Source organism: Delphinus delphis, chromosome X, assembly GCF_949987515.2.
Source record: "Delphinus delphis chromosome X, mDelDel1.2, whole genome shotgun sequence".
NCBI lineage: Eukaryota > Metazoa > Chordata > Mammalia > Artiodactyla > Delphinidae > Delphinus > Delphinus delphis.
Genome location: NC_082704.1, coordinates 100,020,206 through 100,039,978, shown reverse-complemented (window position 1 = coordinate 100,039,978; position 19,773 = coordinate 100,020,206).

The following is a 19,773-nucleotide window of genomic DNA, read 5'->3' as shown; positions in this document are numbered from 1 at the left end:
ATAAAGCTCTACAAATTAGCATTTAACTTCACAGAGGCTATCCACAACTTCACAGAGTCTATCCACAAACAACAGTAACTAGTGTGTCGATAAAAATACATTTACCCAGAGAATTAAATGATATCTGGGGTGTCCTGTTAGACAGTACTCTAGTATGTTACTGAAAGGACACACACTCATATTTTTGTGCTATTTTCAAGTTTTTTATCATCTTTATTAATGAATCAATGTAATTTACTACATCCTCTGTCATTTATTTGTCTTTTGATTTTAGACAAAATTTAATTCAACTGTATTATTTTTGTATTGTGTTAACTCCCACTTTAGTCAACCCACTCTAGTGTGACTTATAATACTACCTTCCTACTGAAGCTGCTCTGTACAAAGTTGCCAGTGTCCTCTTTGTTTCCAAAATTTAATATTCTTCTCTGTTCTTGTGTTACTCCACTTCTTAGCTAACACTGCCACAATTCACCTTCTTCTTTTTTATAAATATCCTCTTCTGTTAGCATTTTTGCTACCACATTTACTTATATATCACTGGCCATGCTTTATTCTATATCATTTGTGCCTCTTGTATTCAAACTTTAAATATTGAAATAATTCCTCAGGGTGTTCTCTCCTTTCTATTCTCTATCTCCAATCTCAATCTACATGAGCTCATCCAGTACCAATGTTTTAAATATCATCTACATTCTTAGGACTCCATATTTTTTTATCTCTTACAAACCACTCTCCTGAGTTCCAGACTTGTATGTCAAATGGCCTGCTAGGTGTGTCAACTCAGATGCTTACTCTGCCTCTCAAGAGCTTTTGATACCCACTGCCCTGGCCCCAAATATTTCTCTTTGATTTTCCACAATAATATTAAACTGCACCAAAATTTCACTCAGCACAAGAGACAAGAACAAAACAAAACAAAAACAAACAAATAAAAATGCTGGGTACTATCCTTCATTGGTCCTCATTCCTTACTCCTTGCATCCTGCATTCAATTTATCAGCAAGCTCCATGACTTTTATCTCTAAAACATATTTCAAATCCATCCACGTCTCTTTATCTCCACTGAAAACTCACTTATTCTGGATGCCATTATCTACCACTCAGACTACTGAAATAACACTCCTGTGCCTACACTTGCTCAAATTCCATTCAATCTCCATACAGCAAATGCAGTAATGTCTTGAAATAAATATCTGATATGACATTCCCTTAATTAAATATTGAATGGCTTCTTATTTAACTCAGAATGAAGTACAAAGTATTTCGCCGTTTCCCTGGTTCTAGTATATGTCCTCCAACACATTTCACACCATTCTCCTCTCAGTGTACTTCAATCACATTACTCACATGTATTCTTTGAACATGGCAAATGCTTTTCCATGTCAGTATTTTTGTACTTATTATTCCCTCTGTTTGAAATATGCTGCTTGCCCAGCACTGTGCAGGGGTTAGTCATTCTAATTCAAATATCAGATCATAAGGACCTCTTCAAATAAGCCTTTTCTGACCACCTTATCTAAGTTTTCCTGCACGTGCAGGCAATATCTCTATAAAAACATAAGGTGTCCTTCCTTCTTTTCACTTACTACAATGTGTAATTTCTTGCTGACTTGTGTGCTTCAGTGGATATTACAAATTTTTTGTCAAACATAACTTCTACCTTGCCAACCTTCTGTATGATATGAGCCTAATCTGCCAGCCTGGTGTTAGGATATAAAAGGAACTCAAAATGAAAGGAAACACAACCAGCCAGTATTCTTAACCCTTTTTAGAATCCTTGAAGCAAAGGCTGCATAAAGGCCTTTGAGAGTTTTAGTAGACATTATGTTACTGCCTGAATTTATCCTATATATTGATGAGGTCTTTGAGGATGAGGGGGTGCTTTTTACCACAAGGATTCATGGGGAAAAGGCGATTACTCAATTTTCCGTAGAGAGTATATATGAAAGAGGGATGTTGTCGTTTATTTGCAAACTAAAGTTTACATGCTAAAGTGGAATACTACTGATAAGTTCGGAGGATATTTTCAAGGTGAGCCCTTTCAAGTTTAAACTGTTAATACAGTGTATTCAGTGCTATGCAATGTTGCCATGACTCAGCATCTACCTTACCTGGGGAAAAAAGTAGAAGAGAACTCAATAAGCAAACCCACAGTAGTCAGAAGAAGTCAGAAGAGAGTAAAGTTCCTCTCAGTAGGGATGCTCAGGAATTCTGTCAATGTCAAGGTAACTGTTTAAAGTACACTAGACATGAGTACGAATGAAGTGAGTGCTACACCAGCTACTACTGTACTCACTGAAAGGACCAGGCGAACAATTATGGTGGTGGTGATAGTGGTGGTGTTGTTTTTGTTTTACTTCAAATGTCTACTTCATGCTTCTGAGGACTGTGCATAACTGGATTTCCAGGATTAGATTAAACACTAGATTGATGTGGTCCAAGAAAATGTTGAATGTATTTTCTGAGTTCAAGGGAAAAATCTTGAGTTATTCTTTTTACTCCCAAATCTAATTCCAGGTAGAAGGCTTCCAGTAGGTCTTTATTGAATATGTCGGTCAGTATATACACACAAAAAGACGTAATGGGACCAGTATGAGGCATTTCTAGCTCATGCATACAGTGCAACAGGAAAAGGCATTAGTAGTTTCTCATACTGTATGTTGGTGTTTGGCAGAGCCTGAGACTTCCAGTGAGCCTCTGATGACAAGTAAATAATAGAGTGGAAATGTCAACAATCTCACCCAATCAGAGGTAACCTTGTCAGTTCAGAGGACAGTGGTCTAACAACACTACTACATGAAGAGGTGGCATCCCTCCACACTCAACCTTTAGTTGTGAAGCAGCATCATTTGAGCCATTAAACAGGTTCAGGAAGCCTCATTGGCAGATAATGGAGCTACAAAAGAAGAGGGAATTATTTCAGCAGTATGGGAAGGCCCTATATAATTAAAAAAGAAATTCTTATAATATTTTGTGTGAAATAATATGAGTTGAATAAAGCTGGAAGAACACTAGCTACATGCTGCCTAACATGCGGAAGGCCACTAGAGAGTGGGGAGCTGGATCTGTTAGACAACAGAGCCAGTGTTTCCAAACACCATGTCCTATGCTGTTTTGTTTTGACTTTTCAGAACTGAGTTAAAGACCAACTACTTAATTCAGTCCCAGATGTACACGTCTACGCTGACAAGCCTTATGACTGTCATATGAGTAGGATTACATAATTTCAAAAGCTGAACTTCAGAACTTACAATACAAGTGTTATAGGAGAAAATAATATGTCTGACAACTATCCTTTTCTTTGTAACACTTTGTTTTTATTGTCACATTTCTCTGAATATAAAACATGTTTGCTACTTTAATGAGCCTTAAATGACAAAACTAAAAAAAAACAATTAACTGTAGAACTCTGTTACTTCCTTAGTGAATGTAACAGAGACTGTGTTAAACAATACCTGGTTCTCCTGGTTTTCCTGGGCTTAAAGATAGACTGTAAGTCCCAGCCTCTTGCAACTGGTAGGGCCGTGTGTTTAGTTCTCACCAAAAAATGAAAGCAGAAATGTCATGTGTCACTTGCAGACTAAGATAGTAAAGAGAATCCATCTCTATTCCCCCAAATGCACTTTGAGTCCTGGATCCCTGAGTCACCTGACCACAGTCACACTTGTTGGACTGTCGTTTCAATGAACAATAAACTGCCATTTTGCTAATTTACCGACTTTTCCCTTTTTTTTTTTTTTTTAACAACTGTTAGGCTACCCTGAAAAACCAGTGGAGATGTAATGTTTGTTCTGTTTTATTTGCTCAAGAAAAGGCTGGTTGAAGGTAAGAAGTAAATACTACACGCTCGATGGGGAGCAGCATATACCACCCCTAAATGTGCCACTTTGACATGTGGATTGTTTTGAGCTGAAGATAATTAAGACCCAGGAGACTCAGGAAAAGGTTTTGCCTCTCCCTCAACTGCCTAAAATAATTTAGGTAGGGAGCTTGGTCCAGGAAAAGAGCTATTTTCAGAGAGAACGTTTTTATCTGAAGGACTTACCTGCATGGCAGGGCAAACATCTGATTACCAAACATCTGCTCTTCTTATCTTCCTGTGAATTGCCCTCCTCCCCTTTGAAGCCCCAGGTCCCTATCCCACTTATTGGCTCAAGATAGCATATAAGCCTCAGTTGTTCGCCTGTCTTTGAGTCTCATGTCTTTGGGATTCCTGTACGTACAAATTTTTTTCTTCTCCTGCTAATCCGTCTTATGTCAATTTGATTATTCTAATAAACCAAAGAACCTAGCTGGGAAGAAGGAAAAAGTTTTCTGCTCCTACATTCTAATTAAAAAGAAAGTATTATGTCTTGAAAAATTTTAGATAGGAGTTATTATATTAAGATTCTATATTATTCTCTATATATGTTGATCTTAGTGCCTGATATCAAGATGTAGAAAAGGTTTTGGTTGTGTGATTTTGTGTGTGTGTGTGTGTGTGTGTGTGTGTGTGCTTGCGTGAGCATTGGTTCATGCATCTACCTCATTGACTCATTTTCACTTTGTCCCACTCAATATTTTCAGTTTAAAATATATGGAAAATTGTAATCATCTGGGTTCTGATTCACTGCCACTACCAAGCAATTAACATTAATTTCTAAAACCCTTATTACTACTTACTAAACATAATGACTCATTCAAAGTTACCTTTCTTATCTGCAGCATTATTTGGGAAGGGGATTTTCTGGGACACTATTCCAAAGTCTCTTTCTGAGGATTTGTTAAGCCAGTCACACATTCACATTCTAAGGTCTCATTTTCAGTAGTCAATTGCCAGTATAAAAAAATACTATATAACAGTACAATATAAAGTTTAAATAAATATCTTAAAATGAGCTTATTCATGTGCCATATTTTCATCAGGTCTTTTTCTCCATTCAATAAATTATTTCCCTCTCAAGCCTTCAGTGTCAGGTGTGGGGCAAGACCATTTCACAGCCCACACCCCCTAAATATCACTGGAAGAAAAGTGAGAAGGGGGAGAAACATTCAACTTGGCATTTACGAATATTAATATTAATACCACTAATCCTCCCCATTCATTTTGGATCTGAAGTGGAAGAAACTGTTTCCATAGAAACAAAGTTTTTGGACAGTCACTTTGTTACTTCTCCCCTGCTAAGTGAGTCAAGTCAAAATGGCATGAGAGGTCACGCCCCTTCATAAAAATTAACATCGGAAACGTGGGATGCAAGAATAAAATGAATTATGTTAAAACATTAGTTTATACATTTTGAATTCTTATTAACCAATAGTATATTGAGTTTCTAAAGTGTTAATAAACTGTTATTTTAAAATATTTAAATATCTGATTCAAATAATTCAGTTGATTATTACTGAAGACTGAAGATGGAAATTTGTCCCAGTATTTCCTTTTAACAATAAGTACTATATCAATCAGCACCCTGAAAATTGAGATAAAAATATTTTTTAAATATATATAGTGGAGTGTCACTTAAATACTGATGTCAGTGTGTGCCTGACAATTGGGAGAAAACAGAAAGTAGAGAGGAGAGAGGGCAGTGATTTATGGTGTTGGAAAGGTGGATTTTATATATATAGGATTTACTGTTCTTTGTATCTTCAGGTGTGAGGATGAAAACTTTTTGTGTCAAAAAAGTAAGGCACCTAGAGGCTACAGCCTTACTTGTAGGCATCTGTTTTTCCTGAAAGCCATAAGTGTCCTTGAAATCCTTATAATTTTATCTTGTCATCTGTTTGAGTAATTATCATGACATTAGAGTTCTTTTTTTTCCCCTCAGTCCCAAATCTACTATTAACTGACTCTGCACCAGCAACTCATACATTCTGGGGAAGGTTTCCTGACTTTTCAGGGTTTGGCCTTGCCCTGGATTCTTTTAAAATTTTATTCCAGATCTAACATTTTAGGACGCCATGATGAGCACCAGTGATCTCACCTTGGTAGACTATAGAATACAGAGGAGGGAGGGAGAAAAGAGGTGGTTTCCATTGATTGACCCAGGCAATGTTTTGCCTGGTCCTTTAATTTAACTTTTTGCACCCACAGATAATGAGCACCCTAATGTAAATTTCTAAGAAGGCTTTTACTGATAAATGAGATCACTAATGATAATAAAAAAAAGAATAGCAACAGCAGAAGATCACATTTATTTCTTTAGCCCTTAATCTCTCAGGCACCATGTTAAGGGCTTTACATGCATTTAAGCCCTTAATACTCATGAAATTCCTCTGTGGCAAACACTGTGGTTATCCCCAGTTTACAGAAGAGGAAATTTAGGCTTATTCCTGAAAAGTAGCAAAGATTATAATCCAATGCTTGGAGAGGTTCAAGGTTTCCAAAAATATGAATTTAGGGGACTCTCAAAGGTATTACATTAAATATATTGTCATAATAAAAATCTTTCTAAATAAAATTTCTTTAAGGCTTCAACTTCACAAATAATTCTGTTTCACTGGCCCCAATCCACCCCCCACCTTTTATTCCCTGATATAGTCTGTGTGCTCAGGAAACCCTGTGACTTTGTCCTATTGTGCTGAATCAAGTTCTTTTTAGAGAGATTTCTATGCAAACTACATTTCTTGTTAAAGTTTCTAAGCAGCTTTTTTTTTTTCGCTTCAATCTTATTGTATGTTATACTTTCAATCTTCCTGGTTTTATTTTTGAAAGTCTCAGCAAAATACTTATGTAACCCCTGCTCCAGGCCTTTTCACAAATTGTCAGGGTGCTAAAGGGCCCATTTTTCAACTTTCCCTCTTGCTATCTCAGTAAAATTGCTTCAATTTCCATTCAATACTTTGTGTAAGCCATAGACTTTCCTGAAGATTTCTGGAATTCCAAAGAAGCTTCTATTTTCATGGTAACCTCTGGTTTCTAACTTCAGCTTCTCAGTTTCTGGTTTGTCTTACTGTTACCAAACTCAGGTTTGGCTCTTTGCCACTCAAAAAGTCAATACTCAGGCTTCCCTGGTGGCGCAGTGGTTGAGAGTCTGCCTGCCGATGTGGGGGACGCGGGTTCGTGCCCCGGTCCGGGAAAATCCCACATGCCACGGAGCGGCTGGGCCCGTGAGCCATGGCCGCTGAAAGTCGGGCTTCCCTGGTGGCGCAGTGGTTGAGAGTCCGCCTGCCGATGCAGGGGACACAGGTTCGTGCCCCGGTCCGGGAAGATCCCACATGCCGCAGAGCGGCTAGGCCCGTGAGCCATGGCCGCTGAGCCTGCGCGTCCGGAGCCTGTGCTCCACAACGGGAGAGGCCACAACAGTGAGAGGCCCGCATATCGCAAAAAAAAAAAAAGTCAATACTCGAGAGACAAGTGTTGGTTGGAAAAGGAAAACTTGCTTTAATCAGGGAGCCAGCTACCTGGGGAGAAGGTGGACTTGTGTCCCAAAACCAACTCCAAAGATTCTGCTCGGCCAGGAAATTTTTTGAAGGGAAAAGGGGAAATAATCTCAGTTAATTATTAAGGTGGGAGATCAGATTCTTTGTCATTTTTCCATTGCACACAAACCTGCTGACTTCTCCTGATCTTCCTTTGGTTACTATCTTGCCCGCATGGTCTGCCTGCAAATTTGCTAAGGGGGAAGCTGGCAGTAGAGAGTCAGTCATTCTTTAACTACTTACTTCTTCATTCTTACTCCTTCTAATCCAGGAAAGGAATCAACAGGTTAGGCAAGGCATTGCATGCATTCAGTAGGGCAGAAGTCAGGAGTTAGGTTAAATGTTACCTAGTGATCTAATTTTTATAATTTAGGTCTGAGGAAAACAGACATGAACAAACAGAAAAGGAGGAAAAATTGCTACTTACATTACCACCCCTCCATGCTTGGCCACTCAGATTTTGTGAAGATGGGAGGATGATTATGAGGAGAGTGGTTGGATGGGGACTGACGCCATTGAACTTCAAAATAACTGAATATTGCAGATCTGTTTTATTAACTGTAATGTTGCTGTACCACGTCTGGGGAAATATCACTGGCTATCTATGCTCCTTAGCCTTACAGTAGGTTCCCAGGTTTTCAGGTTGCTACCCAACACTGGTGCCTTTTAAAGTAACTAACTTCTAATGGCATCTGGAAATCTTCAGCTTCATTGTGGAGAGTGTATTTATCAAGTTACATCTTCAGGAATGACTAAGGGAAAAAAAGGACTTGCACTTCAAACAATACTGGAAACCCCATGGGAGATTCTTAAATATATCAAGGAAGTTGAAAAGAGAGTAGAAGAGAGGAGGAAACAGGAATCCTCTCTAATCTGAGATTGGAGGGCTCCAATGTTATACTTGTAATGATGGGGGAGGTTGTTATTCACACACTAACTTTAAACTTGGCACATAAAGAATAACAAGTACAAATAAAATGACATACATTTTGACAAAACACAACAAAGTGAATACTTAAAATTGGCGAAATTTGTTGTATGTAAATTACACATCAATGAAAATAACTTTTTAAATGACATGCAAATAAAAACTTATATTACCTCAAAACCAGATGTATTTGTCAGGTTCCTCCAGAGAAACAGAAGCAGTAAGATATAAGAAATTGGCTCCTGTGATAATAGAGGCTGTATGCAATCATGCTATATGCAAGCTAGAGACCCAGGAAGGCTGATGCTACAGTTCAGCCTAGTGTGAAGACCTGATAAACAGGAGTAAATCCCAGTCCAAAGGTTTGGAGAAATGAGATGAGATGTCCCAGCACAGTGAGACAGGAAAAAAGTGTGCAATTACTCTTTCCCCAGCCTTTTCTTCTATTCAGTCCCTCAAGAGATTGGATGCTGCTCAACCACATTGGAGAAGGCAATTTAATTTACTGAGCCCACTAATTCATATGCTAATCTGATTTTGAAACACCCTCATAGATACACCCAGAAATAAAGTTTAATCTGAGCACTGTGTGGCCAGTCAAGTTGACACATAAAACTAACCATCACAAATTCACCCCTTGTCAATTAAGCACCTATATGCATCTCCTTAAACCCTACTTTATCTCCAAATAAAGACAAACCAAGGTCATAATTCAGCCTAGCCTGATACAACTATCCTGCTTACAACTGAAAATTTACTCTTTCCCAGGAGAGGAGGTTGTCTTGAGTGATGTTTATTCTCCTTGGTATCCCATAATTTTATAGCTATTAATGTAAAATTAGCAATACTTAAATACTATGATATAAAATCAATGTATCTTGTGTTACATGGTAAAGGAGAAAAAGAGTAAAGGAAAAAGCAGAAAGAAACCAAACATACACACAAACATATTCATAGCAAAATAAGTAGGAAATGCTCATGACGATTACAGTCCTGCCTGTAACTGGTCACGTGGCCGTAGCTGGTATTGTGACTAAATTTTTCGACTACTCATTCTGTATTCCCTTACCCCATGGCCAGTCAAGTTGACACATAAAATTAACCATCATACTAAGGTTGGAAAGGAATGAGTCCAAACCCAACTTGAATTATTCCATTGATTGAAAATAATGAATGGCAATTTCAAAGTTCTAAGAGAAATCATAGGGGTTCTATGTGGGAAAAAAGAAGTGAATCAATAAATTCTTGTTTAATTCACAATAAGCTTTTTGTGTTGCTGAATGTAATGTCTGTTCATGGTAGAAAGCACTAAAAATTATAAACAAAATTTAAAAATCACTCATAAGCCATCATTTCTGAGTTAATTCACATTCATATTTAATATTTAAAAAACTTCTAGTCATTTTTCTTATGAATTGTCTTAACTATGTTATGTATTTTCTCTAGTATTATATTATAGTCATCTTAAGGAATATAAATATTTTTAAATGCAATTTTTATGTCTGTATAACATAATATCCATTCTGTGGATAAAATATTTTTACCATTTATTTTCATCACTGTGCCTTCATTAAAAAAAATATTATAAGATATGCTACAATCAATACCATAATATATAAATTTTTCCTGTATATCTGCTCATTTCTCTTTTTTCTTTTTTTCTTTTTCAGCGGCACCCTGTGCGGCTTGCGGGACCTTAGTTCCCCAACCAGGGATGGAACCCAGGACCCTGGCAGTGAGAGTACCAAGTCCTAACCACTGGAATCCGGGGAATTCCCAGTTCATTTCTTCAGGTCTAGACTTTGAGTTCATGCATCAGTAGCTATGAATTTTTCTTAAAGTACAGACTGTAGATTTCCAGAAAATGTTCCATTTTAAACTCCCTGATGCACTGTATACAACTGTCTAAACTATCACAGTTTCAGCTGTAATGACTATTAGACATTTTGTCTTTATGTTGGTACTCTGATAGGTTAGAACGATCAGAATTGTTGTTGTTTTCATTTTCAGTTGTTTAACTAGTTAAGAGTTTAAAACATGTTCGTGTGTAATGATGAATATATCAGCATCTTAGAGCCTTAGTGGTCATTTTGTCCAACCTCCCATATAAGCATAAGCAGTCATCCCTTCATATTTGCAGGGAATTTGTTCCAGAACCACCACGGATACCAAAATCCGTGGATGCTCAAGTCCCTTATACAAAATGGTGTAGTCCTCTCCTTCAACTAACACACCATTGTAAAGCAATTATACTCCAATAAAGATGTTAAAAAAATGGTGTAGTCCTCCATATTCATGGTTGGTTCAATCCATGGACTTGGAACTCCCAGATATGGAGGGCCGACTGTATACAATTCAAATTTAGAAAACTCCTGGTGATATGGAGCTCATTACTTCCTATCATATAATAATTAAATGATATAATTAGATCTGGAGCTATGTTCAATTAGGAAAACGCCACCATTAAAAAAAATTACTTAGAAATGGTGGAATCTTCCAAAATTGAATGAAGATCAGTATCAATGATGCAGGCTCTCTTGATGCAATACCTGTCATTCCATGTGCAGATTCAGTGTGTGATAAAAATATTCAAAATGATTAGAATCAGCACATATAAAAATGGCATCAAGTTGAAAATAAAAAAAATTGTTACTTGAGTTTAAAAGAGACTGTTAAAAAGGAATTAAGAATTTCAGTGTTGAGTAAGTTCATATGGAGAACAATTTCAACCATCTTTCATGCTATTCTACAAAGTCATAGCTCACTTGAGAATAAGTGTTGAGGGAGGGTCCATTCTCCCACTATTGTAGAAAAAGTGTGAACACATTGGAACCAGGTATCCTAGGTTTAAATCCTGCTATTTACTGCTCATGTGACCTCAATTTCTATAAATCTTGGTTTGTTTTTCAATTAAATGAAGAAAATATTATTTTTTGGACTGCTATTAAAATTTAAAGGGATAACATGCATAAATATCACAGTGCCTGGCTTATAGTAACTGCTGAAAAAATGTTAGATCTCTTTTCTACCGCCCTTCCCCGTTCAGAAACACCAATTTTGTTTTACAGATATCTTGTGAACAATTTAGTATTCTAGGATTGTCTATCTTGTAGCTCCCTTTGCTCCCTGGATGTATAAAATTGCATTCTCTGACAGTCCTCAACAAAGGACTGGGTTGGTTTTCTTCTGGATCTCCCTCCATAGCCTCTTACCTTTTTTTTTTTTCTTATTTCTGCTGCTTAGAGTGATGTCCTGTCACTCCAGATTTCTCAAGAAGCCCTCTGTAATCACCTGTACCCTGGATTAATTGTATCTGTATTTTAAGTTTGTTCAACATCTCTCTCTATGGGTTTTATCACCATGAAACGCTGTCTTTTAATCCAAGGTCTTCTTTCCTTGGATTGTAACTGTTTGAAGGGCAAGAATTCAAGTTAACAAGCATTTCTAATGAGGACATTTTATTTGTCATTCAGTAAGCTCAGTGCTTTAGGAGACAGGCAAATTAATTCAAGTACTGACAAAATTAGGAAGACAGATAGCCAAAAGTTTATGATTTAAAAAATTAATACAAATGACATGTGAATTAAAAAGTAATATGCAAATTCAAAAAAAGGAAAAGTATAGTCATATTCACTGTTTCACTTGACATAAGCCAAGACTGTAAAAGGCCCATTCCCAGTTGGAATATGCTCTCAATCAAAGACAGAACATAAAATAGCTAACTGAAATACTTTTACTCCTTTTTTCTCAACTTTGACTGCTTTTTAGATTTATTTTTCCAAAAAGAAAGTGATTGTTTAAACTGACTCAAAATCATACTGCTTTGCACCCTGAGTCATTGTTGCAGAAATAGACAAGGAGATGGTAAGTTGTGGTTTTTTTAAGGGGAAAAAGCAGATCCTTCTTTTGATGATGGATGAATATTATAGTTAGTTTATGATGCTCAAAGTCTTGTGAAAACAAAGTGTGAGCACTGGAAATTTCAGAACCACTTGATAATCAATGTTGCATACGTCCTGTTTCTTATGAAAAAGCAACTGCCATTACCACTGTAATTTGGTGAAGATTGTGAAGGGAAAGTCTGAGTATAAAAATAAATCTGAAGGATTACTGTTTGATCTTGGACATAGAGCATCTAGTTAAAAGTGGCACAGAAACAAGAGCAGTTCATTTTGTACACTTTCTGAAATTACAGGTTAGCCCAGTAAATAAGGTTGAGACATGGAACCATGCTTCAAATCTAGGATGACTTAAAGATAAGATAAAATAAATTTCATTTGTTTAAACAAGAAAGAAATCAAATCATTTTCTAAAGAGACATATACCAGAATGTTCTAAAATCATAGAACTTATTGAAGAATCTTTAATAGAAACTCACAGGTCCTTTCTTGTTTTAAAATAAATTCACTCCAATGGAAGTCATTTGCAGAAATTATTTGTAGGGAGGGTGTATTACTTTTCTACTGCTGCTACAAACTTAGAAACTTAAAACAACATAATTTATTAACTTATACTTCTGTAGCTTGGAAGTTTGATAGAGGTCTCATCAAGCTGAAATCTATGTCTCAACAGGACTGCATTCTTTCCTAGTGGCTCTAAGGGAGAATCAATTTCCTTGTTCATTCAGGTTTTGGCAGAATTCAATTCCATGTGATTGTAGGACCTCCTTTCCTTGTTGGTTGTCAGATGAAGGTTATTCCCAGCTTCTAGAGGCTGCCATATTCCTGGGCTCATGGTCCCCTTCCTTCATCTCAGGATGGTAACAGCAGGTTGAGTCTCTCACATTTTGAATTCCTCCTGCCCTTGCTTCCATTGTCCCATCTCTCTGACCCATTATTCTAACTTCTTGTTCCACTTTTAAGGACTCGTGATTACATTGGGACCACTTGAATAATGCAAAATTATGCCCTATCTCAAGGTGCTTAAAGTCTTTAAAATCCCTTTTGACAATTAAGGTAACATATTTACAGGTTCTGGGGATTAGGAAGTGAACTTTTTTTTTTTTTTTTTTTAGGCGAGAGCGTTATTCAGCCTGCCTACCACAGAGAAATAAAAAGATACCTGAGGTTCTCCCTTCATTTTTTCCTAAATTGGTAAGTGGACATTTCAGAAGCTTTATTGGTCACAGAATTTGAGGAGATAAATTAATGCTTGCAAATGATCTACTTGTGTACAGGTTCAGGATGGTTGATATGCCTTTGAGTTTTGATATGAAATCAGTTTCTCTGTTGTTTATTCTTAAAGCCATAGTTGGATTAATGTGGAGGGGGTGTGGCAGGGGGGAAGAGAGAGGTGGATGACATGGCTTTTCCTAAAGCTCCCAATTCAGGATTTTACTTTTCTTTCTGAAAACTTCTCCATAGCTACAACAAATTGGGAAAAAAATGCTTCAGATACGAATGACTTGTCTCTGAGTATGTTTGTTTATGGAGGCTAACAGAATTTGACAACTTTAGGTTCAGATATTATTTGGTCAGAGAAACTAGTTTTGTTTTAAAAAGTTAAAAATAACTCCATTTCTGAACATGTGACACTAGTTGAGAAGCAAATTACATGTTTGACTATATTTGTCTCCAAGATTCAGCTTGACTTACAGTGTGGATTGAATGACACTCTATCTACATTTGAATTAGGAATGAGTAGTTATATTGATCCATAACAAAACAAGGGCTTGTTTGTTTTCCTAATTTGTCTACTGGAATTAGGTACTAAATAGTCATACATTATCAGTTATTGAATCTGTCAAGGAAAATAGTTTTTATAGGTGTGTATTAATAGGCACTCACTGGAGAAATATTATGTTTCCTCTGTAACAAACATAATTTTATTTATATAATGCTTATTAAGGGGTAAAAATTATTATTGGGTTGTGCCTAGTCATGTCAAGAAGACCTGTAGTTGAAAAGTAGTTATAGTAAGGAATTACACTAGTTTTAGAAAAAAATCAATATTTAAACTTAAACATGGATTTTGCAAACTGGTATCTGAAACGAATCTTATTTCAACATATAGTAGTTTCAGCAAAATTAAATGTTACTCTTCATGTACTAGTGAGTAATAGAAGGCTGTAATTATACTATGCACCTATGTCCTCCAAAATCTAAATTTCATAGGTGCTATGAATCATCTAACCAAAAAGAAAAGAAGAAAAAGAAGAAAAGTCACGAGACCTCCAAATACATTTTTCTTGAATCTCAGCAGTATATCAACTAGGTTTCTAGAACCATTATGCTAACACTAGTTAGTTAAATGGCTCATTTTGCGTTGTTCTCTTAGTGACAGAAAAATTAATCTCATTAAATAATTAAACTTCAAAGACAGTTGATCCTTGCAATGATAGCCTAACTTTAGCATCTCTTGTCGTGATCAAAAGGAGAACAGAGAATCTAAAAAAATATGGATTATTTACTTTCTCCTTGTCCAAGAAAGGAATAGGGAAGAAAAGAGAATATATCTAATCTGCAATACATATTAGAAATTACAGTATGAAAAATTTGTTCAGAATAATTCCCTTCCATAGATTGTCAGAAATAGTACATTTGAATGGATTCTCTGAAAATCAAGTTCAAGAAGTTTCTTGTAATTGCAGTAATAGTAGAAAAGCCATTGCTAGCTGATGCTTAGAGACATATTATCTGGAGAAGCATTCTGTACTTCTCAGCTGAGTCTGCACCACTGGTTTGAGATATTTGACTTTTTCTGCTTTTTAAAATAACTGAACTCAAAGGACATTTAAACTTAGTACAAACCACAGAATACACAATGAAATATTAGGTTAATATAGTAGTACCCAGAACCCCTATAGTCTAGTTTTAGTTTGGCTTGACAAAACGTAGATGAGTTTGACAACTTTTTTTTCATTCAGATAAAAATATTTAGTTTACTTTGCCATTGTTATTTACTGTTGATAACTGTTGAGGCCACTATAATTGGAGGTGGTTGATATCTAAATGGACATTACTCGTTAATGTAATGTACAGTGTTGTTATTGTTAAGGGAAAAGCATACTTAAAATTAGTCTAAGTACCTTTCTTTCTTTTTTTTTAAGTTTTAAAATTCTTTTTATTTTTTGCTGTGTGAATATACTAATGACTTAAATAGAAAATCCTTCATGTTTGGTAGTAAATTGTATATAAGTACGTTTACATTGTGAAAGGTTAATAACATATTGTGATGAGGAAAAAACTTCCACTGCTCCTGTCCTTTTCTCATTACTCTCTACAAAGCTAAACGTTATAAAGATTTTGGAGTCCAGTTTTTAATGTACATCTATATATTTCTATATCTATTGTTTTTGTTTTAAACAAATAGGATTACCTAGTACCTTTCTTAAATAAGTGTTTTATACTTAAACATCCCCCCACCTCAGTGTAGGTTATAACCAAAGGAGTTGCACAAATATCAACACCAACTCAAGCATACACTCTACACTATCATAATATTTTAACCATAAAGGCTTATGCTTTTGTCTAGCTTTTAGACTTACATAAAAACAAAGAGAGGGTTTCCTGTTCCACATGTAAGGAGCTTAGAAGTCACCACTCCATCCTAACAAGTAAAAGCTGAACAGACTGAAAAATCAGCAACTCTTCTTGAATTTATGAGTGGGAGGACTCAGGGCAAACTGCTGCCCCAAGATTGGAGGGAGAAAGAGAGTAGTAGAGGGAGTCACAGCTGACTAAAACAGAGAGTCTCGAGCAGAAAACTGCCCTGGGAACCAGTGCTGAAGTAGGAAAAACTGAACTGTAATTGACAAATTGCTGGAGGCTCAGTGTGGACAATTCTAAGAGTTTAAAAACTCCAGGGGGACCTAGTCGTAAAGGGGCCCCACAATGTTACGAGATTTATATCCAGGAGTTTGGTCAGGTTCCCACAATAAAATATCACAGATAAACCCTCCTGCCTGTGGTAGGAGGAGGGGTAAAGGAGCCATTTTGAAATATGCCAGAGTACTCTGTTATTCTTAACAAAGCCTGTCCTCAGTAGAAAGAAACTAGTTAACCAGAGCCTAACTTGCTGGCATAATATCAGAGCCTAATTGACCTGGGGAAAGGGAAACAGGCAATTCCAGTTCACTCTAGCTACCCTGTTCTACCTAAGGGAGGAGAAAAAAAAGGGAGAAACTTTTGTAAGTTCACAGTCCAGAGGCACAGCTTCATTAAAGACTGAAACCTGATCGTAGGTGTCCCCCGACACCTCACCACCACATTATTAAAGGCCAATTATACCAGTTCTTTTACTCAGTATATCATGTTTGGCTACCAAAAAAAAATTGCAAAGCATACTAAACGGAAAAAAGTACAATTTGAAGAGACAGCAAACGTTAGAATCAGGCATCGCAGAGATACTGGAATATCAGACCAGGAATTTAAAACCATTATGATTAATATGCTAACTATTCTAATGGATAAAGTAGACAAGATGCAAGAACAGATGGGCAACAAAAGTAGAGAGATGGAAGTCCTAAGAAAGAACCAAAAATAAATGCTGAAGGACCAAAACAAAACAAAAAAAACTGTAACAGAAATGAAGAATGCCTTTGATAAGTTTATTTATTTATTTATTTGTAAACATTTTTATTGGAGTATAATTACTTTACAATGGTGTGTTAGTTTCTGCTTTATAACAAAGTGAATCAGTTATACATATACATATGTTCCCATATCTTTTCCCTCTTGCGTCTCCCTCCCTCCCACCCTCCATATCCCACCCCTCTAGGTGGTCACAAAGCATCAAGCTGATCTACCTGTGCTATGCGGCTGGTTCCCACTAGCTATCTATTTTACGTTTGGTAGTGTATATATGTCCATGCCACTCTCTCACTTTGTCACAGCTTACCCTTCCCCCTCCCCGTGTCCTCAAGTCCATCCTCTGTGTCTGCATCTTTATTCCTGCCCTGCCCCTAGGTTCTTCAGAACCATTGTTTTTTTTTTTTTTTTGATTCCATATATATGTGTTAGCACATGGTATTTGTTTTTCTCTTTCTGACTTCACTCTGTATGACACACTCTAGGTCCATCCACCTCACTACAAAAAACTCAACTTCGTTTCTTTTTATGGCTGAGTAATATTCCATTGTATATATGTGCCACATCTTCTTTATCCATTCATCTGTTGATGGACACTTAGGTTGCTTCCATGTCCTGGCTATTGTAAATAGAGCTGCAGTGAACATTTTGGTACATGACTCTTTCTGAATTATGGTATTATCAGGGTATATGCCAAGTAGTGGGATTGCAGGGTCATATGGTTGTTCTATTTTTAGTTTTTTAAGGAACCTCCATACTGTTCTCCATAGTGGCTGTATCAGTTTACATCCCCACCAACAGTTCAAGAGGGTTCCCTTTTCTCCACACCCTCTCCAGCATTTAATGTTTGTAGATTTTTTGATGATGGCCATTCTGACTAGTATGAGATGATATCTCATTGTAGTTTTGATTTGCATTTCTCTAATGATTAATGATGTTGAGCAATCTTTTATGTGTTTGTTGGCAATCTGTATGTCTTCTTTGGAGAAATGTCTATTTAGGTCTTCTGCCCATTTTTGGATTGGGTTGCTTGTTTTTTTGATATTGAGCTGCATGAACTGCTTGTAAATTTTGGAGATTAATCCTTTGTCAGTTGCTTCATTTGCAAATATTTTCTCACATTCTGATGGTTGTCTTTTCATCTTGCTTATGGTTTCCTTTGCTGTGCGAAAGCTTTTAAGTTTCATTAGGTCCCATTTGTTCATTTTTGTTTTTATTTCCATTTCTCTAGGAGGTGGGTCAAAAAGGATCTTGCTGTGATTTATGTCATAGAGTGCTCTGCCTATGTTTTCCTCTAACAGTTTGATAGCGTTTGGCCTTACATTTAGGTCTTTAATCCATTTTGAGTTTATTTTTGTGTATGGTGTTAGGGAGTTTTCTAATTTCATTCTTTTACAGGTAGCTTTCCAGTTTTCCCAGCACCACTTATTGAAGAGGCTGTCTTTTCTCCGCTGTATATTCTTGCCTCCTTTATCAAAGATAAGGTGACCATATGTGCATGGGTTTTTCTCTGGGCTTTCTATCCTGTTCCATTGATCTATATTTCTATTTTTGTGCCAGTACCATACTGTCTTCTTTACTGAAGCTTTGTAGTATAGTCTGAGGTCAGGGAGCCTGATTCCTCCCGCTCCGTTTTTCGTTCTCAAGATTGCTTTGGCTATTCAGGGTCTTTTGTGTTTCCATACAAATTGTGAATTTTTTTCTTCTAGTTCTGTGGAAAATGCTATTGGTAGTTTGATACAGATTGCATTGAATCTGTAGATTGCTTTGGGTAGTAGAGTCATTTTCACAATGTTGATTCTTCTAATCCAAGAACATGGTCTATCTCTCAATCCATTTGTAACATTTTAATTTCTTTCATCAGTGTCTTATACTTTTCTGCCTACAGGTCTTTTGTCTCCTTAGGTAGGTTTATTCCTAGATATTTTATTCTTTTTTTTTTTTTGCAGTGGTAAATGGGAATGTTTTCTTAAATTCACTTTGAGATTTTTCATCATTACTGTATAGGAATGCAAGAGATTTCTGTGCATTAATTTCGTATCCTGCTACTTTACCAAATTCATTGATTAGCTCTAGTAGTTTTCTGGTAGCATCCTTAGGATTCTCTATATATATTATCGTGTCATCTGCAAACAGTGAGAGCTTTACTTCTTTTCCGATTTGGATTCCTTTTACTTCTTTTTCTTCTCTGATTGCTGTGGCTAAAACTTCCAAACCAATGTTGAATAATAGTGGTGAGAGTGTCTTGTTTCCAATCTTAGTGGAAATGGTTTCAGTTTTTCACTATTGAGGATGATGTTTGCTGTGGGTTTGTCATATATGGCCTTTATTATGTTGAGGAAAGTTCCCTCTATGCCTATTTTCTGGAGGGTTTTATCATAAATCAGTTTGAATTTTGTTGAAAGCTTTCTCTGCATCTATTCAGATGATCATATGGATTTTCTCCTTCAATTTGTTAATATGATGTATCATATTGATTGATTTGCATATATTGAAGAATCCTTGCATTCCTGGGATAAACCCCACTTGATCATGGTATATGATCCTTTTAATGTGCTGTTGAATTCTGTTGGCTAGCATTTTGTTGAGGGTTTTTGCATCCATATTCATGAGTGGTATTGGCCTGTAGTTTTCTTTCTTTGTGACCTCTTTGTCTGGTTTTGGTATCAGGGTGATGGTGGCCTCGTAGAATGAGTTTGGGAGCATTACTTCCTCTGCTGTATTTTGGAAGAGTTTGAGAATGATAGATGTTAGCTCTTCTTTAAATGTTTGATAGAAGTCGCCTGTGAAGCCATCTGGTCCTGGGCTTTTGTTTCTTGGAAGATTTTTAACCACAGTTTCAATTTCAGTGCTTGTGATTGGTCTGTTCATATTTTCTGTTTCTTCCTGGTTCAGTCTCGGAAGGTTGTGCATTTC